Source organism: Anomalospiza imberbis, chromosome 2, assembly GCF_031753505.1.
Source record: "Anomalospiza imberbis isolate Cuckoo-Finch-1a 21T00152 chromosome 2, ASM3175350v1, whole genome shotgun sequence".
NCBI lineage: Eukaryota > Metazoa > Chordata > Aves > Passeriformes > Viduidae > Anomalospiza > Anomalospiza imberbis.
The window spans coordinates 53,261,948-53,289,059 of record NC_089682.1 but is presented as its reverse complement, the minus strand read 5'-3'; the positions used below and the strand labels follow the sequence as shown (position 1 = coordinate 53,289,059).

General features: G+C 41.4%; 1 protein-coding gene and 1 long non-coding RNA gene across 15 annotated transcripts in view; one reads left to right on the top strand and one right to left on the bottom strand.

Annotated features, from left to right (window-relative positions):
• ZBTB20 (zinc finger and BTB domain containing 20) overlaps positions 1–27,112 on the top strand; it is a 482,085-nt gene that overhangs the window by 281,972 nt on the left and 173,001 nt on the right. The gene's annotated exons all lie outside the window — the stretch shown is intronic.
• Positions 803–9,905, bottom strand: LOC137468893 (uncharacterized). The gene is made up of 2 exons (XR_010996232.1): positions 9,244–9,905; positions 803–2,502 (listed from the first exon to the last, which is right to left on the bottom strand). It is a non-coding gene; the product is annotated as an uncharacterized lncRNA (long non-coding RNA).

Genomic DNA, 27,112 nt, shown 5'->3' with positions numbered 1-27,112 from the left:
TGGAGGACTGGTGTTCTGTGGCTGCTGATTAGAGCTGTACAAAACTTTGCTGCTAACTTGTAGTATTAATTTGTTTCAGGCATTGTTTCTTGTGGGAAATATGGTGGCCTAGATCACAAGTAACTCCAGTTCTATCCCTGCTCTGCTGCTGCTATGCTCCATGGTATAGAACAAGGTGTTCCTCTACACTGCAATTGTTTTGCCCTCATAAAATAGGAAATCCCTTTGTAAACTACTTTGAGAACTGATGATGAAAGATGCTGGCTATGAACTTTGCCATTCTTTTTCTCCCACAGTTTGTTTGAGTTTAGTAGCCCAACGTGAAACTCAGGTGAGTCTTCAGGCCTCCAGGGTTTGCACTGAAGTTGTACAAAACCTTGTATACAACTTGTTTTCACTTTAACAGCTCCAGGGTTACTCCAAGCCGGGCTCCCTATCGTTAACAGGGCTTGCAAACCTCAGGAAATCCTTCATCTGATCTGAATTATGAATTGGCAAGGAAATCAACATCTTCTGCTGAGCAACAGAGGTTTTATGAGGCTATGCAACACTGTCTCCACAAAAGCTTCGTTCTATTTTAGCTGTGCTCAAACACCAGCTCTGCTCTGTTGCACACCCTGTGCATTCTGCTCTTCATCCTTAGATTAACTTCATCCCAGATGGCTTCATCCTTGATTGACTGTACTGTGTATGATCACAACTGAGGCACGTGTACTGATGTCACCGTGTTCTGTGAAATCACACACCCTATGATACCATGTTCTCAAATGAAACAGAGGTTTGCCTTTTCAATCCAACTGGGCATCTTCCGCGTCACAACAGCTCTTTTCATCGTGGTTTGAGCCACTTAGAGAGAAAACTAAGTCACAGAGCTACCTGACAGTGTCAGTCATTGAATAGTGTTCAAGAATGCTTTCCTGTTAGTTCTGTAGTGGCTCTCTATGCTCACTTGATGGGTTTTCATCCCAATGGCTCTTCTACAGGGTTTCAAGTCTGTAAGAAACTCATCTCTATTATATACACACATTGGTGGGAGCAAGCTTAAAAAAAGATGTACCTAGAAGAAAGGAGGAAAGGGGACTTGATCCTCAACAGGTCCAGTACTTTACCAGAAATCTGGAAAGGATTTCTGTCTTTCCCCCACCTCCCCCCCAGCGTGATAATGCAGTAATGCAAAGAGACCTGAAAAGAGAAAAATCTTACTGGATTTTCTGCGTTACTGGAAATCTTATTCAGATCTTTTATTTTAAAAATGATCAAAATATACATAAGAAAAGGAGCTGTATTAGCTCCTTTAATAAAGTATTCCTTTCATTCTCTGTCAAAAATGGTCACATGCTAAACATCGAACAAAAATTTTGAAATGTTAAAGGAATAAAACTCTTCAGGGAATAAATTATTTTTACAACTGGCCAATATAAAATAATACAGTACAAGTCTCTTAAAGTAGTAATTGATAAAGGAATAAAACTGCTAAAAGAGTATATTTTTCATTCGCTGGAGCTAACTGTATAATAGCACTCAGCTGTATTTAATCTCTGGGGGCTACGGAACAGGCACAAAAATGAATGTAACTTAAAATCGACGAGTGATCTTTCATGAGATCTATGCTACCTGCTGCCTGCTGGCAACAGCCATGTTACTGCAGCAAGCCTACCCACTCAGCCCCACTGTACTTTGCCTTTCAGAGCCTTTTTTCATCTGTATGTTAAGTAGGTAATTCCCAAGACATCCCTATTAAGTGAAAAAGAATGGCTCTTCCAGGCTGACACTCAGGGAAACTGAGATACAGGGAGGATGAAGCCTTTGCCTGGAGTCAGGCTGGTTTGTTCTATCATGTAATATGGCTGTAATGGGCCTCAGTCCTTCCACAGAATGCTGATAGAAAACATGTTAGAATAAACATTTGAAATTGTGGTTTCACTGAATACTGCAGAAAGGGATTATAACTGTCCTGGGCCCAGGTCCTTCAGCTTCCTACAGTGCACACTGGAATCCCAGTATAGAAATCAAGTACCAGTTTTATATTAGTGTCTGGTTGATTAAAAAATTCTTACATTATATTATAGAGCTATGTGAGTGGGCTTCAAAGGCTGACCTCACAGGGGCAAAAAGAGAGCATCCCAAGAGGGAGAAAATTCCCCCACTGTGTGGCCATCATGTAATTCTTGTTTGCCTTTGAAACAGGTCTGTCCCATGAATTTCTTAGATTTGCATTGAGGAAAAGATAGATTTTTCATGAGGTATATACATGCAGAGATTCTTGGTTGAGGAAAATGGAGAGAGAGTGGGGACTTGGAAGAATGCATACAAATGGCATTTCATTTATCCTTCTGCTGTCTTGGTGGGTCTTGGAGCGGCCAAGTGATTTCTAGCTTGTACAGGCTTCACCCAAGTGATGTTCTCTGCCCAGAGTCTCTTCCTGTTTTTCCATCCACTGCTCAGACTGTCTGTCCCAGCAGAACTGCTTCATTCTTCTCAAAATCAGTCACACTGAAACAACTGAATAGAATTAGAGTTTTTAACTGTATCTGTCAGCTAGTTTGGGTTTGCTTCTCTCCCATCACCCATGAGCTCATTTTCCATTAATTTAATCAGAAGTAAGACCAAGGGCTTTTATCTAAATAGTCTTAAATTTGGTGTGTATTTTAAAACAGAATCCTTCTTTATGTTAAAGTTATGAAACTACCTTCTTTTCATAGCACTTCCTTATAAATCTGTTAACCCAATTGTATGAAATTTTAATGACATTTTAAATTTTGAAATGTATCTACATTTTATAGGATTTCTGGGTTTTGGTCCCCCAAGAAAGGAAATAACTGACTTCCTTATTTTTTTACATTGTTTACTTTGTTTAGTTCTAGGGGACAATATGCCAGAAACTTTGATGAGTGGGTAAAAATAGTAGAAGACAAATGTGCCTGTGTAAATTTCTACCCCATGCATACCCTGTGCCCTTGCATCATATTGCCTAGTCTGTTTATTGCAAACAGACTGTATCAATTCAGGAATAGTAGCATACTTTTATCAAAACAGAGATCATTTCCCTTTATAATCCACAGAATCAGTTAGAAATTTCTCTCACTAATTATTTTAGGATAGAAATTGTTATTCTTTGAGGCCTGGTGGGTGAAATTTAAAAAATAAAATGCATCTAGAAAAAAGAAAAAGCTTCAGTCTTTTTGTTAATGGTGGTTTTAAGCATATAGAAAGAAGTGAGGAGAATAAGAACAAGAATAAATAGCAGTATTTCTAACTTACCAAATAAAACATTTTGTTTCTGCCTCACTTCAAAAAGACCCAAGAGAATGTTGTTTAAACTTGGCTTATTTTTTAGATACCCTTGAGAGTCTGCTAATAAATGAAGTGCCAAACAAGTTAGTTCTGTAGTTTCAAAGTGGTACATACATAACATATGTAGACAGAATATCACTTGTGCCTGAACCTCACTATTTTTCTGTTGAGCTCTGTCTCCATTCTCATGGAAACCAACCACTGATTGACAGTAATGCTGTGAACTTCCACTTATTAGCTAATGCTGACTTTTCTTGAAAATAGGAGCTGAGTGTAGCATTATGGAATATTCATGGAACAAAATTCCAGAGAGAGAGGTCTCAGGGTCAGGAGGAGGGAGGGAATGAGAGACAGATGCCAGATTGCCTGTAGAGAGTCCAAGCATGTGTTTTTGTTTGTAGCAATGATGCACATGCCTTTTGCGGGTGCAATTATTGCTTTTGCCTTTGAAAGTTTTACCATAAATCTGTTTCTCAATCTCCCTTCATTTTTGACCCAAATTAACCTCTTCTCTGTACAGTTCTGTTACTTAACCACAGTTTCGCTTGGGAATATCCATGCACCACCATGCTCTAGGTGTTTTCCTCTGAATTTTAGAGATTACTCTGAATTCAAATCTGTTTCCGATCAGGTTTAATCCATTCGTCTTTCTGTCTTTTCATAATCTTCATGCACTGGAGTTTATCCCTCACTGAGTCATTGCAATGAACAGCACCACATGAGTGAAAAAAATAATTTGCCCTTTATTTTTGGTCTCTGCCTACCATGCAGCTTTAAGCAAAGGCATATGATCTGTAAGCAGATGAAAACTGAGACCTAAAGTATTTGAATATCCATTTAACATATCGTGACACTTTCCTTTTAATCTATCAAATGCTTAAAAATCTGAATTCTCTTGTTCTAGCAATAAGCTTGTCTTATTTGAGTGACACTTCAGGTCTAATGAAGCTGACTGCAGGTGACTCACAGCTAACTGTGCAACAGATGTGGGGTGAAAGCTTTTAGCAGCCATGCACTTCCAAGTGGGAATTCCCTGCCTGTAGTATTTGTGACATTGATACTGTGCTATTTTCCCGTGTCAGACTCAGGCTTTATTGTGGACCTGACAGGTTCAAAGTCACAGAAGCTACTTCTTGTCATAGAGTGTTTCAGAGAGAAGGCATTTAATAGTGTATTAGCATTTGTTAGTTTTATTTAGGAAATGGAGAAAAAATTGCATCTCAGTATTCTTGAACTCCCAGGGAGCTTTCAACCCTCAGTGAATTTCCTAACCTGGCCTTCATCCCCTAGGCTGGGGTGCTGGCAAATGTGCTGCAGCTTAACCAGGTGAAGAGATTGAGGTTCAATTCAGCTGCCAGTTGTGCCATATCTGGAGGAACAGAATATGTACTGGTTTGAAATGCTCTTAAAGTTACCATAAAAAAAGCTAACTATCAGAATATAGATTCATATCATATTGTGTGCACAGTCAGGAATTTTCCATCACCTCGTTTTCTGGAAAGAGAAGCTTTTGATGGTTCAGGAGCTTTTTTTGGGGAGATACAGCATGCTGCCTGCGAGTCTCCCCAGATGCTTTGGGGAAGCTTCTCCTTTGGTGTGTCCTGCGATTTGCAGGGCTGATGCTGGGAGAGAAAGAGCTGTGTGCAGCAGCTCACAAACGTGAGCCTTGAGGTGCTGGGGAAGTCAAGGAGGGGCAGATGGGTTGGCAGTTTCATGGTTTCTGGTGGGCTGCCCACAGTGGTTTGAAGAAACTGTAGCCTGCATGACTTCTGTCACAGCTGTGTGGTAGACTTCATCCCACGTGGGATGCAACCAACTAAATGGGGTTGGTCACTTGGGGTAGCTGTTGAGTGCGGATGCCCTCTGTCCTAAAGGGACTATGAGCTTAGTGGATTCCAGCCAAGAGCTCTCTGCAATACTGCTTATCAAGAAAGCCATACTTTTGAGCCTCAGGTGTGTATCTGGGCCCTCAGAAGTAATTTAAATGCATATATATGTATTTTTATTTTATTTTATATAGGGCAAAGTTGCCTGAAGCCTGTTTATTAGTTAATAACCCCCTCCAGGTTACCGTCTCTAATCTTGTAATGAAATTGAGTTAATAAATCCAAGATATTATTAAATAAAGTAAGTATTTAATATTGCTTGTCCTCTTTGAATCCAAGTTGCAATACAACAGAATTTCATTTTATAAATAACACCTTTCGTGCTAGCACCACAGGGCATGATTCAAAAGAATCTAAATAGAACATGAATGCTGTAATCAAATGCAGACCCCAGGAAGGCAGATTAAAAAGGCATGTTGCTGGTTAGCACAGCAGACAGGGTAAGTATAGCAGGTCACAGCAGAAAAGCTAGTTACAAAAACAAGGGCACAATCAAATGAAAATTGTTTGCTTGCCCACTCCAAACCATGACTGACTGCTTCTGTGTCCGTGACCTATTTTTTTTAAATAAAGGAAGATTTTGAGAGGTTGTTACATTTTAATTGCTTTGTACTAAACAAGAAAACAACAACAAAAAAATTTTCTCAACTCTGTGTTTGCATGTGGAGGACAGCAGGAGAGTATCTATTTATAGGTAGAGACACTACAGCTGGAGAAGACTTTTCCACTAGGTTTATTTCATCTCTGTTTATCTCTGTTTGCACCCACTGCCAAAGGCTGTGTGTCTCCTGCTATATAGAGGAACACAGAGCAGAGGGAAAAGCTGCAGGGCACTGCCATGAAGCTTGCCTTGCAGGGAAGGGGAATACTTGCACCCTGCAAGAGTTCAGTGCTGAGGCAGAAGTGGCAGGAGCAAAGCAGACAGGTCTCCAAAGGCCACGAAGCCCAGGATCAGAGGCAGCCCTGCCCTGGTACCATCTCCCTGCAGCGCTGCCTAGCCACCAGCACGTGCCTGGCTCTCCTGGCCACGCTGTCTTCCTGTCTTTCTTCCTTGAGGGTGTCACAAAGGAGGAGCAGAGGTTAATGGAGCAGAAAGAAGAATTAACCTCCATGTGCCTATCTGCAGCTGCTCCCAAGGTTTGGTTGTAGCATGGCCTCTCTCTAAGCACACAGCTTTAGCTTGTGGAGGGATGCGTGGAGGGGAGGAAAGAAAAGTCAGGGTCTCCAAGCACTCTCCTTCCTCTGCTGGGGTTCTTCTCTCTTTCTTTGCTGAGATGGGGAAAGCATCACCCTTTTTGAGGCTTGTCCTCTCTATACTGCTACAAGGCAGGCAGAGAAACCCTGTGACGTTATTGTTTTTAGCCCTGTATTCTCGGTGTGTGCATATGTACAATTGTTGCAAAACTCATTTGGTCCTCTAGTTCGAGGGCAAACAGCCAAGACTGGGGGAAGGAATAAAACTCTGGTGACTTTATTTATATGTATGTGTGTATGTACAGATGTGCATCCACAAATGTATACATTTATATTTGTGTGTGTAACATGGTTGCAAATATCAAAAAATATATAGAAGAAGCTTGTGTTATAACTAGGTACCACCTCCAAGACTCCCATTATTTCCATATAGGAAATATGGAAATTCACAAGAAAATGGAAAGTCAGTATAGTTGACTCACTGAGCTACTTAAAGAATTAAAGTGTTTTGATAGGCTGTCTGTTAATTTACTTTAACAGGTAGAATCAAACTAGCCTAATGCAAATAATGAGCCACAAAAACTAGTCTGTAAACAGTATAGTGAAAAGAAAAAAAAATTAAAAACTAACCTTCCAGAGTGGTCTGCTGTACTCAAGGTAAATGAAATATTTAGTGGTGGCAGCAGCAAAAAATGAAATATGAGATCTTGCATCCCAAGTTATTAGTGACCTGTTAAAAGACAGGCTGAAAAGTGCCTTTACCAAATTAAAACTTTGAAAAAGGGCACAAATGGGAAATGTCAAAATAAAAAATCTGAGGAAAATGATTGTCCTCCTGGCTCTTATTATTTTGCAGTTCTGAGGCTGTGGCCACTGTTAATGCTAGTGAAGCAAGAATGGCGCAATTCAGTCTCCTGAAGTCTGTAATGGAAGTAGTCTACACTGACAGGCAGATAGTTGGAATTTGCTGAGATTTTGATCACAATTGCGTGATCTGTTCACTGCATGTGTTTTTTTGTTTAGTCTAATTTTCAGAAACTTCATGGGCTTTTTTTTTTTTTAATAGAAGATTTCATTTGTTCCTCTGTTCCCTGTGTTTACAATACAGCCATCCTTAATGCTTAATGATACTAAATAATAAGAATGCCAGAGTGCTTAATTTAATGTCTGCTATTGATCTCTGGTCTGTTTAGCAAATGCCTTACTAAACACAGAGGGCCATGTACTGCCCCCACTTCCATCTGTGTAAATCTCCTAAAGTATTGTGAACCTAAGGTCAGTAGATCAGCCTCCTAATTGTGTTTCCTGCTTAGAAATGTTAAAGGTTTTCCTCATCACAGACAGGAATTATTATTTCAAATTCTGTTCCATTATTCTTTGTGTGCCTCTCTGCTCTCTGAGCACTCAGCTCTCTGGACACCTCTCACTAATAAGGTTTCACTTGCAAGAGCTTACATTTGTCTCAGTTTTCTCCAGCATCTCTGGCAATGCTGGTAAACATAAAGGTAGTGAGAGAAGTGAATGCTGAGATGATTTGTAAATGAGCAAAGCATTTCCTAGTGAGGTCAGATCAGCTGACACCTTCTCTCTGTCACCCAGCACCCTTCCAGGGTAAGGACCTCTTTGGTATCAGCTCATATGAGCTGGATGGTCAGATTTACAATTTGTCAATTAATCTGGCGAGATCAGTGAGACTCCCATTCTTCCCACAGCTCTCCCAGCGCTGTGTCAGTGATGTCACTTCTACTGCTCTGTCTTAAGAAATCTCTTGGAAATGCCTCCTTCTTTTATTTTATTATGATCACCATGGTATTGTAGAGCTACAAATGTTTAACAGCCTCTTCTCCTAAAGACCTGAGCCTGAAAAAGCTGTGATTTACTATAAATTTTGCATTAATGGCTCTTGGCTTTTATTTTCAGCCATACTTCAATCTTAAGCTTGTCTCTGCCTTACCCACCTGCATTGTAGACTGACTATTGCTAGCAAAATCTATGACAGCATTACTTTGCCAGCAAGAACGCACAGATGTAAAACTAATTCATTTAAAAAACATGTTTTCATTTGTGTCTTGTGAATACGGTAGTCCTCAAGAATTCAACAGATTAGGAATTTTTTTGGGATTTGGTAAGCTGAATTTGGGGTGGGCACTACATTCTTTCAGCACTGCATGTCTGTCTCAAATGGTGAAGTACCCTAGAACAGAAGTGCAGGCTGAGATTGCCAAGCCATTTTCAGTTATTTCATGGTCTTTCGTCCCACTCCTCCTCTCAAGTAGGTCCTCACCTGCTGTACTCTGCTTTCCTAGTCATGACCCAAAACCCAGCACTACCAAGCACCTTGGTTCCCATCAGCAATCTCTTGATCTTTTACTGAGGCAGGTTTAATAAGCTTGCTAATAATGACTTGTAGCATACTGGTTTCTCATAGACTCAGGCCATCCCCCATTCTAGGTCTCTAAATGTGCTTGATAAATTATTTGAATTACTCTTTCAATTGCCATCTGTAGTTCCTCATAAAGAGACTGCTATTTGCTGTGCATTGTGCCAAATCACGCAATAGTTTTTTGCAAAGGCAGGGACTGTACTGAAATCACCAAACTCGTGTCACTTGTGAGCTGCAGTACAATAACATATTAGCTTTCAGTAGGTTACAGTTGCAGTCTTGTGAGATTAAAATGAAGACCTTGGAACTCTGACCTGTAAATCTCAAAAATTATGGGGAGGTAGGAGAGAATTTAATATACCTCAAGATTTTTAATACGTATATAAAATTATTCTTATAAATATGAATCATAAAATGAATAAAATGTCAGTGTTATGCATAAATAAATATAGAAACATATGCATACAGATCTACACTCACACATACATATGTTGTGACCTTCTCCTCCTTCCCCTTGCCTTGAACTTCTTCCTTGAATGTGGCCTAATGGTGGAGTGAAGATCATCAGATCTAAAGAAATTTAGTGCTGCGGGAAACCTTGGAATAGTGACGTGTGTTGAATGTGGACAGTTTTGTTTGTCTACTGGGAAATCGCATGAACTTCCCAATATTTTTTTTTTTCAAGTTTGCATTGCCCTCCTCCTCCCCACCCAAGGGAGTGTAGCTTCAGGAGAAATGGCTGCTTTCTTGCTTTCTGGTGTGGTGTAAAGTTTTCCGTCGAGAGACAATAATGTACATTCCTCTGGCAGGACGGGATGGATTTTTTTGTTTCTCTTGCTGTTGTTTATTTATAAGACATTTCCTCTTGCTTAGTGGAAGTTTGATCGTAAGAGGCTCCAGTGATTTTCCTTCCCACCTCTCCCCTCCCTAATTTCTGTGCCTCGGCACTCGCTCTGGAACAGAGCGAACTCAAAAAGCCCATCGGCGCAGGGCGCGCTTCGCAGCCAAGCCCTGCCACTCTCCAGAGACTGTGAGGTGATTCTCCTTCGTCACTGCTTGGACCAGGAACCACAGCCCTGGTGAGTGGTGAGCTCCCAGAATTTGATGTGTCAAGGCTTCTATTCTCGGGGCCGCCGCGGCAAAGCAGGAAATAAAGGTTTTGTTTTTTGTTTTTTTGGGTTTTTTTTTGTTGTTGTTTTTTGGTGTTTTTTTTTTTTTTTTTTTTTTTTTTTTTTTTGTGTGTGTGTGTGTTTTCCTTTTTTTTTTTTTTTTTTTTTTAAATACGAAAACAGAATCAGCGGCAAGCGCAGGAGGAGTACGGAGCTTGGAGCGCAGCGGCTGCCGAGCCCAGTGCGGGGAGCTCGGCGGAGCGGGGGGGCTGCGCCGCCCCGGTGTCCCCTCGCCACCGGCGGGGGTCAGGCCGGGCAGCGCGGCCGGGCTGCGGCGGCGGGGGCGGTCCGGCCGGGGGGGTGAGGGGGTGGGGGGAATGTTAATCCTTCGCTTGGAGTTTCTGTCTGGCAAGTTTTCATGCCTGTGTGTTCTGAGCATTTACATTATGCTCTGAATACCTGATTGCCCAGCCAAGCAGAAAAGAAACTCTACAGTGGATGCATAGTAAAAGAAAATGCTTCAGTGGAAGCCACCTCTGGGAATAGGAAGAACTAGTTGGTTTATAGGCTGCTGGTCCATTTGAGGGAGCGGGAAAGGTTGGATTTTTTTTCCCTCTTTTTTAACTCTCTCGCTTCCTTTCTGTTCTCTTTGTGTCTGTACGGGGAACTGGGAATCAGGGAAAAAAATGTACTTTGTAGAACTTCATATAGGAACTCTTGGATGCCAAAGAACTGAGTGTCTCAGCCAACATCAAGGTATTTAGAATTATTTTCAGCTGTTGGATAGGGAAGATAAGGCTTAGAAAGCTGCAGTGATTTGCTGACGGCTGCATGGGAAAGACAGCAAAAAAAAAAAAAAAAAAAAAAAAAAAAAAAAAAAAAAAGAGCAGGATGAGCACCTCTAGCTCCAGGCCCAGATTGTCTCCTTTTGTCCTCTCCTGCCCCACTGAACATAGCACTTCTGTTAATATTTTTCTGCTGTAATGCTTAAGAAGGCCCGGGCAATGCGTGGGCTGTTCATTCATCCCTCATCATCTTCCATATTATCTGACTTGAAGAAATGAATCATTTCTTGACTAACATTTTCTACTTCTAACAAAGTAGGCATATAAGAAACAGAGGGTAGCAGTCAAAATATTTGTATTTTGAGTTATTATCCTGTTCTTTGAAACATGTCCCTGGCAAAAGACCAAGATCTTTAATGGAATCAACATATCTCACACAGGGTATTAACTAGGCAGCATTCTTCTTACCCTTGTCTTGCTTTTGAGTAGCATTTATTCAGCAGGTGTTTCAACAAGCTTGTCTCTGTGACACCCAGGGAGGCCGCCCCTCTTTGACTACTGCTGGTCACCTGTGACCTACAGAGAACTCCAGTCACCTTTTCCCTAGTTTCATGCCCATTCTAAGTCCTAAGAACTGTACATAGAGGCTGCTGGTGAGCAGTCCTCCACTGGAGTTGTCAAAGGCTTTGACACTGACTTCAGAACTGAGCTCAGTGTCAAGTCACGTCCAACCCATATTAAGGTACTTGCTATTTCTTATAACCAGTAAGTAATGTAGGATTTGGTGGCTTTACTCCCTGGCAATTTTTTGCAAATGTTTTTGTTGGTTTCGATCCATTTAGGGTTGTCAGTCCCTCCCCATGCTTCAGTTTCAGCCTCAAGTTTTACTAAGCCTTAAAATTTCAAGTGGAAGATGAACAGAACCTCGGAGTTCCATCTGGTTTTGCATTAGAACTGTAAAGAGCTGTGAGCTCCTCCTTTTTCATGTACAAACCCCCAGGTTGACTGCAGACGTATTTCAGCGCTGAGCAGCAAGGGTTAGCTGTTTCTCTTCATTCCCTGGTGCTGCAGACCTCTCTCTGAACTTAAACTAAATCACCAGCTCTCAACAAAACCCGCAATTAAGTTGGCTGATCCCTTCAGTAAAGAGTATTACATACACATAGAAATAACCTTTACATACATCAAAGCCTCAATCCAAATGGTCCCAGCTTTTGACTAAATTGATGTTAAGATCCCAACTTGGCTGTTGCATCACCTTTCTGCAGTGTACTCAAAGCAGCTGACAGATCAGAACATCCCAAACTTTCAGGCAGTTCACATCACAGATAGAAACATAATGGATTTTTTTTTTCTCTTCTCTGAATGGGCTATACTGAACGCCCACACACACTTTTGGGTCTGATCTTTGAAGCTTATCTCTGATTTACTTTCTCCCTCCAGGCAGTGTAAGTCTGAAAGACATAAGTACTTCTAAAATGGAAAGTTCTCAAAGCACAGTGCTAAATGTCTGAAACTTCAAACTTCTGCCTGTATAACACTTGTTCTCTGGATATACTGAAGTCAAGGGCTGTCACTCTGGCATCTTTCACCAAGAAGGAAAAACAATGTTTAATCTCTTTTTTTAAGAGTCTCTGTGCTGCTCCAAATGTCCCCATGTTTAAATTATTTCATTAATTTATTTATTCTCCAAATCTCTCTGGTAGCAAAGGAACTTGTCTTTGCTGGTATTTATTTATAGCAATGTGGAAAAATTCATCAGTCCTTCTTATTATGGTATAAGCTGCTTATTGATGGTAGGCCAACATTATAATGGTTTGTCTATGGTCTAAAATCATTAGGGTGAAAATCTGCAATTTCAAATCATATTCTAACCGTCTATTTAAACACTTTAGGATGGCAAGATGATAAATTGTCTCATTAGTAGTAGCTTCTTTATCTACTGCGTAATAGTTTATCATAGTTGCTTTAAAAAAAAAGAAAATTAATAGTTAAGGTCATTCTTTTATACATTCACTGTGTGCTTCTAGCAGTAGCCATTTCAGTTACAGCATCCCTTCCAACTAGTAATATCAAAGTGCTCTGCATGCACTGCCAACTTAAACCTCTCTCCTTTACCCATAGATAAAGTGGGAAAGTTATCTTCCTTTGCCTGATGCAATCAAGGAGAAAATGGTATTCTTTTCCTCATGTTCAAACCTCCAGTTTATGCTTTTGGGGAAGAGAATATATATTTATGTAGCAGAATGAGAACTACTGATTTCTGCACAACAATTGTTTGACGTGATATGCTTGTTGTTCTGTGAGTGTTAACTGCATCAGACAAGAACAAAGCACAGAAAAAGATGTAATGATAAAGGTAGGCAGATTCATAGGTACTGGGATGCTTCAGAAGTACAAGAATTTAAGCAGTATCCAGAGACAATTTTTTGCAATAAAAGTACATAAAAGAAACTGCCTTGTTTTGAGTACATTTCCCATTTTAAGGTATTCTCAATTTGTTTTCTTATTTTTTATTGTAAGCATCTCTTTTCCAAAAGTTGAACAACAGCTTGTTTTCCTGGGTAACAGCACTGAAACAGCACTAATTTGCCTTCCCATAATTCAGAAAAGAAAGTGAAACTTGATTTTGAATTAAGTCATATGACGAGGAAAGTTAGGAAACTAAATGGGATTGCAAGTTACTGAGGTAAAGCAGCCACTAACCACAGATACCTAATTATCAGCTGCAGTCAGTCCTCACCTCAAGGCAGAGAAATAGCAAGGTTTATGAATGGTAAGATGAAGGGGTTTTCTTCCTCTCCTGGGCTGAGAAGGGGAATGTAGGGGTAACATAATGAGAATGGAGAGAAATGGAAAAGGCTTTAGGAGACTTGAATCTGTGTCCCAGCTGCATCTTTATGATCTTCACCTCTGTCTATTTCTCACTTACCCATCTGAAAAGTGGAATTTTTTTCCCCGTCCTCACAGGACTACTGATCAGGTTTAGCCAGGCTCAGGCACGCTTAAAAAATAAAAGTGTCTGTAAATACAGCATGTAGATTCCCCCCAACCATTGCTGCCATGCTTGTTTCTTCATCTTTGCAAGCTTCAAGTTCCTGGAACCGAGGCAAGTTCCAGAGCTAGCATGGGTCTGTGCTGCTGGCAAAACAAAGCAGGTGCAAATTATGGTGGAAATGAAATAGCTGGTGCTTGGAGGCAGTGGAGTGCCCAGTTCACCTCAGGGTATATGTCTGCGTTCACAAAACATGACTGTCACGCATACCCTGATTCATTAGAAGTGTTATCCGGCAAACAAGAAGCCTAATCATATTTTAGTGGGAACATTCTTATGATAAACTCAGCTTTAGTGAAACTCTGTGTATGGTGCAATTTCTTCTGGCCGCGTATATTACACAGCGAAGAAAAGCTACCCCGCTGCGTATCAGAAGGCTGTAATTTCATTTAGGGGTTCTATTGACATCATAAACTGCAAGAGCAGAGCTCAAGTGGCTATTTAAGTCATAGGAACTTCAGAGGGAAATTACTGCCTGGCAGCAACTGGCCCTCCCCACAAGGGCCCCCATGAACACACTTCATGTTTTCATCCCTCTGCCTATAAATAATAAATCTCTTCAGTGGCTTCACAAGAGAGCATTTCCAAACCACTGGCGTTATCTGCCACCCTCCCTGTCCGCGGCCGGGGCAGGAGAGGGAGCCCCAGGCCAAGGTGGGAGATGCCCGGGCACAGCCGGTGCTCCGCTCCAGCCCCGGAGGCGCCCGCCGGCCGCGAGCAGCGAGAGGCGAGCACACGCGTGCTGCCGGCCAGGCTGCTTGTTGCCATCACAGCCGACATAGCTGACCGTTCCCCCTCCTAAGCTGTAGATATCCATCCTGGCGCGTGTGGAGAGAAATGCTCGGTGCCACCTGCGATCCACAAGGCTACGGCGCATCTCCTGCTTGTTCCCCGCCTCGCTGCAGTTGCTGCCTGCAGCCCCGGGGCAGCGCCGCTGCTGGGGGAGCGGAGCAGGAGAGGGGAGAGAGAGGGCTGGGCACTGCCCCACGTCTGTGCCTGGCAGAGCAGGGCTGATCTTCCCCGTGGTGGGACCTGCTGCACCTGAGTTGGGGGGAAAAAATCCCCGGTTTTTTATTTTAGCATTTAAATAATGCGCAGGCAGCAGTCACCTTGATAGAAGTTCGTATATTTCATCCATATGGACTTATTTCAAGAAAAGAGTGAAGTCGGGGAGCATTTGCTTTTTATCAGGAAAGCAAAGTTAACCATTCATTAGAGCTTGTCAAGAAACCTCAAATTTAAGCCAGGCACTGGAAAAAACTTTCAGTAGGACAATGGATAAGTTCTGTGTGTCACAGATACCCAGCGTAGGCATTTTAGTTTGTCTGTCTGAAAACCGGTGCATCTCAAGTTCATGTAAATGTTTAATTTCCCTTATCCTCATCTCTTTTTCCAGATAGTAGGAAAGAACTGTTTTTGTACCCAGTGTTTTCAAGACCTTGGGGTACTAGATAGGTGTTAAATGACCAGTGGGAACAGAATTAATATTTATGTATTTTCTCTGAACTGGTTTGTCCCCTCTTACATTTCATTTAATAGGATGATGATTTACAATGTGATTTTTAAAAAAATGATCAGTTATAATATTAATATCTCCATTCTTTATAAAGGAAACTTTATTTTGCTTTTGAACCTAGCTTTTTTCCCTGGAAAAGCAATTATATCATTACCTCTACTTCTTAAATGTCACCATCTTCTGATTCCTGAGACTATGGTACAGCTTAAGGGAAACAGAAGCTTTGAAATTAAATAAACAAGGTTTATATAGTTATCAGACATGGCAGTCTGCAGTAGCTCTGGAGGTAAGCTGCTCACACTTACATTTCGTCTGACTTTGAGCACTAGTGAGTCTGGATAGGCAGTTATCCTGCAGAATATGCTTTCAGTGTTCTCCTTGAGTCTGCAATGGCAGCTTACACATATGCACACTTTGCAAACAAAAGTGAATTTTGAACTCCATGTTGCTGGCTCTGGGGTAGGGTTGCAGGTGTCAGTAGCATCTGTGCTCTTTCTGCTGCTGTCTTGAGAAGCTCTAGCCAGGTTGTTTTGTGCCATTCCTTACCCCCTTCCCTTTGCTTTAGGGACTTCTGAAACTTGTTATGACTGAAGCTACCACGCTGGCTGTGTGCATGCCCCAAGTAAAAAAAAAAAAATAAAAAAATGAAGTCCACAAACTGTGGATAACAGCAGATCCCACAGTACAGTGAAATCAAAATAGGATGTTGTATGCCAAGACACAAAGTTCTCATGGTCCTTATCTCTGTATGAAATAACTGGAAGTGGTTACAATTTCCTTCATTTAGTATAACTGAATGTATTGAGGGCTGAGTATCTTCAGTGAGATATGAACTGCCTGATGGCATGCATCCTAATTTCAGGACATGATGTCCTGGCATGAAGATAGAGTAGCCTATTGTCCCACTGAGTCTTGAGTGCCTGAAATCTAAAGCTATGTTACTGTTTTGGTGTCTGTCCAACAAAGATGTGTGTTCTACTTGTACCATGTGGAAAAATGAATAAAATATCTAAAGTTAAAAAACAATTCATAAACACCATATGCACATACATACTGCATGCACAACTTCTCTTTGAAAATATTACAATGGGACACCCTTCCAGATTCTGGTTGTAAAAGACTGTAACAATTTCTTCTACAGGTTTTTAGTTAAAAAATACTGCAACAGTCTGTTTTCTCTCAAATCATCAAAAGTCTAGTAGAATAGAAACTGTTCTTTAAAATGAAATATCGATCTGTCTCTCTAACATACAGTTCTTCTAAAGCTGCCACCCTCTTAACTTGTAGGTGCCAAAATCTAATTCACACTTGGGGATACTGAGGCAGAAATTGGTGAGGTGACTAATCTAACGCTGTGTCCACATGGAGCCCATCTGGCTCTGAGTTGCCTGCCATAGCTGCTGTGATTAACTCTCCGGAAGGGCTGCTGTAGCCTGTGTGCGGTGTGTGAGTGGAGGGCTCTGCAGGTCCCCAGTCATGTTGTGGGTTGCAGTTCACTGTTGGGACCCAGAGCCTTTGGAGCAACGATATCTGGCCCTAGGGCAGAGCAGGGGCTGGTTTCAGCTCTGAAGCATCAAACTTACTGTTACATATATCTCCTGGGGAAGGCATAATCGTTTCTGCTAAATGTCTGGCTCAACAAAAAAAAAAAAAAAAAAAAAAAAAAAAAAAAAAAAAACACAGAGAGAGGCTTGAATGCTCTTCTAGTCCCATCTCCTGTTTGCTATAGAGCAAGACTATTATTTGTTTTGCTGGTGTACTGCTGCAGTGTCTTTGTAAAACTGGAGAGAAGCTGTGGCACTGGGTTAGAAATGAGATAGATGACATTGCTGCAGCAGGGAAAGAGCAGAGCAGAAAATATCTGTCATGGTTTTTCTTCCCAACCCCAAGATCTGCACCTGGGTTTAATAGACAGGATCACTGAGGAAAACTGTGGTTGGCAAATTCTACTTTTTAATGACTTTAAATGACCTGTGATGTATTAGGCTCAGCAGTGTCACTCTGTAGCATGACTTCATTGTGAGATTTCCTGCTTTCTCTAGAATGAGGGGTGCTGATGGTACCACTGCATCCCTATTCCTACTTTCAGTGTGTGGTACCCTTCCATGCAGCTTGTTTTGCTTTAAAAAATTAGTACTCTGTCTGATATTATGACAGTGGGACTTGCTGCTCTGTAAAACAACTGCTCTGTAGAGCAAAGACGCAAGTATGAGGGCAAGCTGAGTCATTGGCTATATTTGGATGTTTTCACGTATTTTTGTGGGGAAAAGATGTATACCTGACAGGAGGAAGGCTAATTCTTCTCAGTCAGTGCAAGGCAGAAGGTTTAGTGAGAAGAGATCAGATGGGCTTGAATGAATTTTGTAATTTTGAATGTATCTAGGAAATAGAACTGAATGATGTATAGAGAACTTCTCTGTCAGTGTGGAAAATTAGAGATTTGAACAAGATGAGTTTAATACTGAAATGAAATGAGAAGAAGTTTATGATTAATAGGGTCTGGAAGAGACAGCATACTTATATATAATTTTGGAGACTTAGGAAATGATCCTTGGGTAGATGTGGGTCTGGGGGCTTAAGAGGAAAGGGGCCCACAGAGAACCAGAGTTGTTTCATCTCTTTTCAGTGAAAGACCCAAATGTTTACCATAGCAGGCATAAAAAGGAAGAGGAAAATCTTCCATTTCAGATATTCAGAGCATCTTTTAAAATACTTTACAAGGCTGAAAAGATAAATTAGGAATGAATTATGTGTCAAGCTGAAACAGGATTTTGGTTCATCTCATCTTTATTCCTGCTTCTGAAGCAGCTGCCATCAGTTGTTTCAGGGCAAGACATTTTTCTTCTGGATACTTTCCTTCCAACGGAGCAGTACTGAATGCTGGACTAGGAGGCTAGGTTTGCTTACCCCTGTGACAATAAACCTGTGTCCTAAAAAATCACTTTGTTGCAGTCATTTATAAATGACAAGATATGCAGATAGATAAAATTTGTCTTGTCTTACATGGCTACAGATGCAGCTCATAATCATTAAAATTACTCATTGGCCTGTGAGGAAAACATAAAGAAAATTATTTTGTGGAAAACTAACAGAAAAGGGTAAGATTCACAGCTTAGTCATTATCTTCATTCTAGGCAAACAATTAGCTGTTTTATTATATTCTAAGGGACTTCAGAAATTTGGGTTGTATTCTCCCGCCAGGACATGGTGAGGTTCTATATATTTTACCTTGTACACTCCTATCTTGGAATTTTCCTTCAGAGTGAGAATTATTTCTCCTGTGAGCACCTTTATATTTTTTCCCTGTGTAAGAGAAAAGCCATGTTCCCTTACTGATGTTTTCTGGCTTACAATTGTCCATGTAAAGTCAGCAAACATGGAACAATTACTTCTAATGCAGACTTTGCAATAATCAAGTTTTATTAGAAATGGGGAAAGTGCAACTCTGGTCTTTGCCTGTCTCTCCCCAGAGTCTCATCCGAGTGCACTTTCCTTTAGGTGGCACTCCCACATTAACTTGTGCATGACCCAAACAGCTGTTTGTGATCTATCACTGGTCTCCTGAAATACGATGGAGAGACTTAGAAATTATACTAATTGTGGTGTCCATGTCTTCTCTTCATTAAAAGTTGAAAATTACTGTTCAAATATTTCATAATCAAAAATTAATCCCAGTCTACCTGTTCCAAATCATGTATTACACCCTCTGGGAATGAATCCCAAATCCCCATTACAATTTGGATGCTCTCTCCTCTGGGTATTGATTACAAATTCTGGTTATTGTTCACATACTTTGTCATAGGGGGAATTAATCTCAAGTTCCCGTCTACTGTTATGGGACTGAAAGCTATCTATAATTAAGATTTTTCTATTAAATGGATATTGACAATGAGCTTTATTGTCTACATTTTTGGGGTTATCTTCTGGCAAGGAAACTCCATCTGAGCTCATGGAGAAATTCTTCATGCTGAGTAGTATGACCACCAATTTTCATGCGGTGCAGATGTTTTGCAGGAGCCAGTGGCATAACTGGACTGTTCTCTAATGTTGATGTTGGGTAAGGAGATGCAAACATTTTCACAAGGGCTCAGCAAAGTGGTGCAAATAAACAGATGAATAAAACCAGAAGAGTTGCATCAGAAATGTAGAGGAAGATGCGAGCGTGCAATTGTGAAGTGCTCTACAATTGCAAACCTTACGAAATCATAACAATCTTAGATATGTAGAAGGGAGGAATAATTTCCTCTCCTTTTCAGCAGTGGATAGAATAAGAATGAAAATACTGTGGTGAAAGATAGCAGTATAAAAATACCAAAGAGACAATGTGAATCTGTGTTCTATCTGATTAGTTTCAGCAACTTTGACTAGAAAACTAACTGTTATTTCCACATTGATTCAGTTATTTTCCATAGAATGATGAAAAACACACAGGAAAAAAAAAGGAAGTCTTCAGTTCCATAGCTGTGTCTATCTCTGTCTCTTCACGGGCAGAAAATGGGATCAGAACAGTCCTGTTTTTCAAGGAATCTGGACTCTGGACATAGGTTTTGGTGTTTCAGACCCACCGCTGCTGCTAATAGACATGGTGTTTCCAGTGGCAACAGTTGTCTCATGCATTCTTTCACACTTCAGAAAAGATCCCCGTTTCCTTTTTTCCCTCTCTTCTTTAGCAGTGGGCAGCCCTGCAACCTTTTGATCATACCGACTTTGTACGTTCCATGACTGAACTCAGCTATGCCAAATATCCTTTTAGAAAGTTTGACATTTGTGCCATTTGAAAAATGGGAGGGAGAGAGGTGGAGAGCGGGGGAAGAATGAATCCTGGCGGCTTCCTCCTGCCCTTTTGATTAAGAGTGCAGTAAGTCAGCAGAAGAGGTGGGACTTTTAACAAGGAGGCGGGGGTGTAAGCTGGTTGTGATCTGTGATGTATGCACAGGCATGCACACGAAGGAGAGGAAAGAAAAAGACAGAAGACAGACAATCAGAAATTAAATAATTGATGTAAAGTTTATGGTGACAGTTAAAGGGACAAGATGAGACAAAGGAAAACAGCCTTTGGTACTATCCTAAAACTGGTGAGGGAGGTTCAACTTAGGAACTTCCAAGGGCCTTGTAATTAGGATAATTTAAATTTTGTAACACATTTGTAACACAAAGTAGTAGTTTCTATTCACTACTTTGCACCTGCTGTTTTCTGTGCATATTGTAGTCTGCTTTTTTCTGTTCTGTGATAAATCTTGTGCAATCATTGACACTTCCAGTTTTTCTAGATTTTTGCCCACCTCTGCTGTCCCAGTCTTCAAGATGGCACAGAGTTTATGGAACTGGAACATCTGTTCATATGATGGCATGCAAAGGGAACAGGGACAAGGCTTATTATATATTCTAATGTTTGAAAAAGAAGGCAGGGCTTTGTATAAGTTCATAGCTTCATAGCTTGGGCACTTGGGCTTCTCTGTGTGCATCAGGCATCATCCCAACCAATGCTCAGCTTCGGTCTTTAGACTGAAGCTGATCTCTGCTGAGGTACATGAAGGCTTTTGTAAAAGGGAGATGCTGAGGTTTTTTACATCTTCCTTCAGTTCAATCAGTGCTGGCCTTTGCTGAAGATGTGATACTGGACAGAGTGAAATGCTGGGTTAGTGTTTTGTGATAGGTCCTCAGTTATTATTTTTTTAAAAGAGAGGGGAAGAAAAAAGAAACGAAAAGGGCTATGTGAGGAGAAATAACAGGCCAGAATAGGCAGTAATGTTAGACAGGCTCTTTAAAAGTCCTGAAGAAAGAGTACCAACTGTTTTAAAGTAAGTTTGCAATGATGTGTCAAATAGTTCTCTGTGTGAAAATCCATATTGATTTTTTTTTTTTTTTGCTTTGTTTGTATAGAAATTGTTCTCAGAATAGAAAGGCTTTGACATTTTGCCTTCTCCTGTGCTTAGTAAGTCATTTGTGTCGTCCCCCCCTACACACACATGTGCTCTGTCTTCTCCCTGGCTGTTGGCAAAGGATGGCTACTTCATCTGCTACATCATACTTCTTCTTCATCTAGATTAATGGATAATGGTGTTGGAGACCCTGCTACAACTCTGGTGGTCATGGGATCTGTGGTGGGAGGGAGGACATGCTTTGGGTGGTGACAAGAGTGGTTAACACAAATGGCTGATACAGTTAATTGCCAGATGAGCTGAAGGTTGCCATTGGAGTCCTTGCAGTTGTTTCCACTTGGCTTCACACACAGAAAGGCAGCTTTGTTTTTTGATTTTTTTTTTCCTTTGGCAAAGGTTGACACAAATAATCTGACTGGTAAGATGATGTGAAAACAAGCACCTCTTGTGCACTGCACTTGTCAGTCCCTGTTCTTATGGTAAGATTTTATAGATGCTGTGGTGAGCAAAGCCTTGTGTGGCCAGACAGAGAGGTAATTTAGGAGAAGAGTTTTCAGTGAAGAGCATTGACTCTTCTGCAGGAGTAATCATAGAATCATAGAATGGTTTGGGTTTGAAGGGATCTTCAGATCACCTTATTGCAACACTTCTGCCATGGGCAGGGACACCTTCTACTGGACCAGGTTGCTCAAAGCCCCATCCAGCCTGGTTTTGAACGCTTTCAGGGATGGGCTGAAACAATATCTCTGGGTAACCTGTGCCACTGCCTTACTAGCCTTATCATAGAGAATTGTTCCTCATATCCAGTTTAAATCTACACTCTCTCAGTTTAAGGCCATTACCCTTTGCCCTATTACTTTATGCCCTTACAAAAAGTCCCTCACCATCTTTTTTGTCAGCCCCATTTAGATACCAGAAGGCTGCTCTGAGGTCTCCACAGAGTTTCCACTTCTCTGGGCTGAACAACCCCAGCTCTCTCAGTCTGCCATCACAGAAGTGCTCCAGCCCTCTCAGCATCTTCATGGCTCTCCTCTTGACTTGTTCCAATGGAGTGGAATACCACAGAGTCTTGCTGCTTGGCTTTTCTTAGAGCACTCCCTTTGCTTCTCAGGGTGCTGTCAGCTTCCCCAGATTTTCCTGAAGCAGGCCTGGCTGTTGTGGTGGCACCAGCTTCCATTTCCCAGTCACTGGTGTCAGACAGCTGTGCTTCTGAGGTGGAAGGAGGCAGCCAGCGAGGTGCTGGGTGTGCTGGTGCTCACCCCTTGCTGTCATTGCATTGAAGACAAATCCTACAGGACAGCCCAGGGGCAGTGGGGGCAGTAGAGCCTTGCAGGAATCCTTAACTGCGGGAAAGAAGGACAAAATGGCTCACGGAGCCCCACCTACCAGTGGCTCTGTACAGAGGGACTTACTGAAGCTGTATTTTTAACACGGTTGGGTATAAATGACCCATTTTTACCTCTGCATACATCATCTGCAACATCCCTTCACTTCCTTCCTCTTTAAGTGATGTGTTATGCATAGATTTGTCATTTACACTCCAACTGCATTTTGCATTATTACATTTTAATGATATTTGAAGTTCTTGCATACATATTTGAGTTCCTGATATAAATGAAAAAGAGAAATAATCAGCATACTTGGTTTATCTGATGGCATAAAAATGTTCTATCATAACTTTGGCAATTTCTTGAGTCAGATCAAGCACAAGATCAAATACTAAGAGAGGATCCAAGTACATCTCTCTATCTCAATGTCTGTAAAGTTAGGGTTGTTCAAAGTCAACAGCTCAGTTTTACAGTTTGGCGCCATGTGTACCTCAGATCAAAAAATAATTAAACAACTCTCCCCCTTAAGCTTTGTAACTTGTAGTTTGGGTTAAAATGAAGCAGAGGTCTGAGTGGTCCTTGACTCTCACTGTTTTTTTGTAAGTGAATATCTCACATATTGGCTTTGTTTGAGGATGCTCTGCATGATCCAGAGGGTCTAACCTCCTCCATCCCGTATCTCATGCCGACTTACAATCTGCTATAATCTATTAGGAATCTTGAGGCTTGAGGGCAGAATTTTGTGTAGGGATAAAAGATGCTTTCATGTTGGTGCTATGGGATATAATTTTTTTTTTTTTAATTCTTTCTCTCATTCTCCCTTTCATGAAAATTCATTAATCTGTGACATTTAAAGACTCTGTCTGAGAGGTGTCTGGAGCAGCGGCCGGCTGCATACATCAATAGTTTCTCAGAGTCTGGCACTCTGTCAATATTTGGGGGCCTCAGTAACAGCACTTAAATGCACTGCCTGCCTGCCATCACGCTCTTAGCGTGCCCCTAAGAGTCTGAATGAGGGGATATTAGCACAACGAGTCCTTTCACAACTGGCAACACTTTAGAGACAAACTGCTTGGTAGGTATCTCTCCTCTTCCCTCCCCTCCTGTTTTCTGGCATGTCTGCTTTGTTTATCTGATGTGATTTATGTATTTACACACAAATATGCATCCTGTGAGGGGGCATCATAAATCCTGAGGCTAGAGGTGGCATTATGGCATTTTCTGTATAACAATGGAAATGGGCTGGAGCTGGATTTGGACCCAGAACCAGATTAAGCTTGGGTTGACTTCTGGGCCAGTTGAGTTAGGAACAGAGTTTTGTTTGGATTTCATGGTGCCAAAATCTTTAGAGTTCGGTTCCAAATAATGAGGATCTTGGACTAAAATATTACAGGAAGTGCTACTGTGGCAGTATTTCAACTAGCTCCAAACCAGAAGTGGAAAACAAGCCATTTCAAGACTTGGGTTCTATTCAAATCAAAACTGTTACAGCAGGTTCAGAATCCAGACCTTCTGTTCCTTTTTTAATCCTATCCCACTGCATAAATTGGATTCACAGCTGAATATTACTCTGGATTATCCATGAAACCTCCCTTTTCAGAGTTAAGAAAACCAGGAAAGCAAAATGCAACATTTTATTCGTTTCTCTGGTGGAATGGGAAGTACAGTAAAATAAATTTCAATTTGCAGATGTTTATCGATATCCTCTTTCCCCCTTTTACTTGGTTGGAACATTATGGCTAGAGAGCAATCACTGTACTTTATTATACAGCCATGTTTATTTTCACTTTACCCATTGTGCTTCACCTCTTGCTTCTTATGTTGCTGGATATAACTCTGAAACCAGGTTGTCTAGAGAAGTGAAAGGCCACAGTGTCTGGAAGTTTGCATTGGCTTTTCAGAGCTGAATTGTGGACAGAAATCAGGCCATGAAACTCTGTCGGAATCTTTCTGTTTCTAGGTCTCCTCAGAATACTATTTTTTTCAACCTATTTTATGCCATATATACCAAAAGGAGATTAAGGGATGGAGGCAAAGAAAGCCCCCCATTATGAACATTTTCCTGACTGAATTTTGGGACCAAATTCCTAGACAAATATATCTGAATCAGAAGCTCTCTGAAACCACTTCCTTATCATTCCTACTTTGCAAGTCCAGTAACACCAGCCAGTGCTCCTTAGCTGTGACCTCCAGCACATCCTCCAGTGCTAGCTGGAGCTGAGAACTTCTTCATCCTTTTCCAATAATGTTCAAAACTCGTTTTTTCAACAAACTTCCCATGGTAGCACGTGGAAAAATTTGGCACAATAACAAAATAGACAAAATTATTGTGTTAGAGCTACCTTGCAAGAGTAAGTTGGCAACAAAAATAGCTAACTACCATTTCTCAATCATTTCTTTGCTTGTTTTAGTACTGTCTCATCTGCTGCCTTTATCTTGATTCTTCCCTTACTCTGACTACACCTGCATCTGATCTCCATTTTCCTGTCTGTGTCCCAGAGCACCTGCAGTTATAGAGTATTTTGTCACCTGTTGGAAGAGAAAAGGAAAACCCTGTGAAAGTTTACAAATGTCTCTGCAGAGGCAGTGACTAACAAGGGATGCATTTATCCCTGCTCCAGGCTGAGCAGCAGTGAGGAAATAAACAGGCTGAAGGCTTCTGCGAATGCTGGAGATGCATCTGGCTAGATGGCAGCAATGGCCAATAAGTGCAGTCAATCGACAGGGAGGAGGATTTATTTTCAATGACAATAATTGCTCCTTTAGCATGGTGTGGGGGGCACAATGCTGAGGGGAATGGCAGCCTGCAAGTGCTGTCCTTGGACAGAGCAGGACTGCCTTGGCACCGGCCGGCTCGGGTGATCTCTCCCAGCCCCTCGCAGGAGCCGTGGCTGAGGTGCAGTCTCAGGGCTGGGAAATGGGGCTGGGAAATGGCAGTGGGGTCTCCTGCAGCTGAGCAGCAGCCCCAGGGATGGAGAAAACTAGAATGAGGTTAAAGCTGCTGTGGGACTCCGGGACTCTGGGGGCACCCATGATCAGGCCCCTAGGGCAGGAATTCCCATCCCATGTGCTCCACAGTTCCTTCCTTCTCGGTGTGCGCTTTGTGCTGCCTTTCACAGTCCCAGCAGAGGAGCGCGCGAGCTTAGCGTAACCCACGCACCTTTTGTACCCAGCGAGTACATCTCAAGGCATAATGGGGCACATTTGAATTCCGTCCCCAGTGCTTTAAAAACGTGACTAACTTTATTGTCAGTGACAGCCATGTGTGCTCTGAGAAACCTCCCCACCCCCAGCCCCGAGTGCTCTACGTGGCAGGTGAAGAGTTTATAGTGTTGCAGTACTTTCTGTTTCTGTGCTGTTTATTTTCCAATGAGCTCCAGTTGTCTTTCCACTGGGTAAGCTGGCCTTGTGAGATGTATGGGGTCCTCAAAAGAGAGGCAGGCACACCTCTTCCCTGCAGTCCCATGGCTGTTTCCATCTCTCTGCAGATACTGAACTTGCATTTCCCATTCGTGCTGGTGACAATTGTGTGCCTAAAGCCCTGCACAGGGAATTTGAAGGTTGCCTGTGAGGCTCTCCACTTTTTCCAGCTCTTTCAATCCAACTAGTCTTCCTTCCCTGGAGGAAAGAGAGGATTTGTCCCCAAACAATGGGGGTACAAAAGTGCTGAGGGGATCTTGGGTTTCAGGCTTCATTCATTACGTGTCCCTATTGGATCCTGGTAGCTGTAAACGAGATGCTTTCTTTGAGTGCTGAAACTGATGAAGCAGGAAAAATACAGGCTTGCTGTCCGTTCATATTTTACATCTATTAATAAGTAATTAATTAAAAAAGAAGTTGATGTTCCCATGATGGGCTGCTAAATATATGCAAGTGCAACTATTGGCATTAAAAAGAGATTTGACTGCAGTTGAGTAGTTATTTATATTTTAGTAAATCATGTAGGTCCCAGATGAGATGAGCAGTCTCATCATTGTTTTTAGGCACTGCACAGACCTGCTGTATGAGGTGCATGTAACCCCAACAAGCTCAGAGACTGCAGAGACAAACTGGACAGAGAAACCACGATAAAGAAATTAAATAATAACTCACCTTGGGTGCAAAGACAGGGGCTGAGTCAAGAAGGGAATGTAGATCCCCTGCTGCCCTGTTCTTTCATTAAGTCAAGAGCTGGTTGACTCACAATGCAGCCCTTAGATTTAAATCTGGGTAAAACTTGGATTAAATTTTTATTTACTGAAAGCTGCTCACCTCACATATGGGTTAGCCACAATTATGCAAGGAGAAAAAAATAAACTAAGAAGAAAAATAAAAAGTTTTGGAAAGCCAGAAGATTTTGTTTTGATATTTCTAAACAAGGTTTCTGGTTTTGTTTTGAGACTTAGTCAATTTAAATCAAAATATATTGAACACAAACAAGAAAAACTAACCCATTTCATTAAACACATAGGTGATTTTTGTTTGTATTTTTTTTTTTTCCTTTGCATGTTCTGAGTTTGGTCAGCTAGCCAAATAAATCAGCTATTTGCACAACTGTAGTTCTAATTAGAATGTTGAGCCCTGGGGACTTGGGCTATATATTTCAATACAGTACATATTTATAATAGCAAGTACCCTGCCTGGTACTCCATATATAATAACAGCAAGCAGTCAAGTGCACTGGGGAGATGGGGGCACTAG